This window comes from Hetaerina americana, unplaced genomic scaffold, assembly GCF_022747635.1.
Source record: "Hetaerina americana unplaced genomic scaffold, ioHetAmer1.1.p SCAF_5, whole genome shotgun sequence".
Taxonomy (NCBI): domain Eukaryota; kingdom Metazoa; phylum Arthropoda; class Insecta; order Odonata; family Calopterygidae; genus Hetaerina; species Hetaerina americana.
The window spans coordinates 79488721-79490674 of record NW_027287095.1 but is presented as its reverse complement, the minus strand read 5'-3'; positions in this window follow the sequence as shown (position 1 = coordinate 79490674).

The following is a 1954-nucleotide window of genomic DNA, read 5'->3' as shown; positions in this document are numbered from 1 at the left end:
GTGTCTCTATTCATCCTAGAAACTTCCACTGTCCGTGAACTTAATTTCGGCTCCAGGCTTTAAAATGGATACTGGGAAGAAAAAATAATTTTGTACTTGAATATTTCGATGGCGCAAGCATCTTAAAAATAAGAGTGAAACAGCGTAGATGAAGAGGGAGAGAAGAGGATAATCACCTTCAGGAAAAATCATCTATTCACCTTCAGGAAAATATTTTCGATGATGTATACAAATACTGAAAAGTGTATTTATCCATTCATATATATATATATATATATATATATATATATATATATATATATATATATATATATATATATATATATATATATATATATTCCGCCTTCCCCACCTCTATTGTGTTCGTCCTTTATGTGTGTTCCTATCCCTTTTCCTTATATCTGTTTCTGTATATGAGTATTTATTCGCCGATTGGCGGGATTTCGTGTTTGAATGTATATATATATATATATATATATATATATATATATATATATATATATATATATATATATATATATATATATATATATATATATATAAGGCATTATATTTGCATTTATACGAAGTTATGTGGGTCTATATTAATACCCAAAACGCACATTCAAACCCCGATTTCTTGTAAAATTCGCCTGATATTGCATCTGTTCGGGTTTTCGATTAGGAAATCGAGAAGATTGAAACCATCCAGAGAAAGGCCCCGATTATTTTTGCTGACTTTACTTGTTTGTGTTTTATTCAACGCAATATAAGCGCAACCCTTATTCGCCAATGTGTTACACTCGAGAAAATACACGTACACTCGTATATAATATTTAAATTTTATCCATGGTAATAGATTTTTAATCACAGAGCTCCTGTGACTTTCGGCAAATGGCTGATTATTTTGTAATTCACGTGTCTTATATTCTTGAACGAGGGGGATTGAAGACACCCTAAAAAATGATATTCATAGACTGACTATAAATCAGTCTCGTATGTAGGATCGAGTATATTGAAGATAATCTCATTTAGTTTCAATAATATGACGTTACTTATAACACGTTTGATAACTGCACGAGTATTATAAATTGATGATAGGACTCCCAAATGGGAGTGATATCCAGCCATCAACGCAGATCCAGAAAAAAAACTGCCAGAAAATCGTAAGAAAAATACTCTCGGTTTAAGATTAGCAAAGTTTAAGGGTTATGCTGAATAGAATTAAAATGATTTAAATATATAACCGGAGAAAATTGCTCACACGAAAGAAAATTATTTCTGATTTATTTCTTATGCATGCTTTTACCTGCATATTTAATCTGTGTGGTAGATTCCGAACGATAAAAATCCCTATCGAATGTCCCCGGATGTTTTCAAAAGAGGAAAAACGATCCGGAAACCACGATGTCAATTAACCATATTATTTATCTGAACGGGATTCGATTCGTACCTTTCTTTTCCGGGCGAGTCCTGTTATAAGCGCGTCAATAGGCAATGGGAATCAATGGGTAATTAGAACAATGGGGATGACTCAAAAGACGTGCAAACTAACATATGAATTTGAAATAGTATATACAATATTATTATGTAATATTATTCGTACACACTACTATCTTCATACGACTATAAAATGTTGGACATCAAAGAAAATAACTAGCACATGATTTTAAACCACTTGAAATAAATGGAAATATCGATTCTACCTTTCAAAGGTGGGAGGTTTGCGGTTTCACGGAAACTAAAATTTAAACCAAATTTACTGTCTCCTTAAACATATAGCGGTGGCAATATAATTTCTCTTCAAGGATACACTGCCTCATTTATTTAAGAACATATAAAAGGGCAAGAAAAAGTGCATAAAGAGAAAACTATCTGTGCGTGGTTAACTCCTTATTAATATAATCCTATTTAAGTTGACGTTTCAGTGAATGGAGTTTTTTGTATTTATTCGTATAATATTTCTTTTAATGTA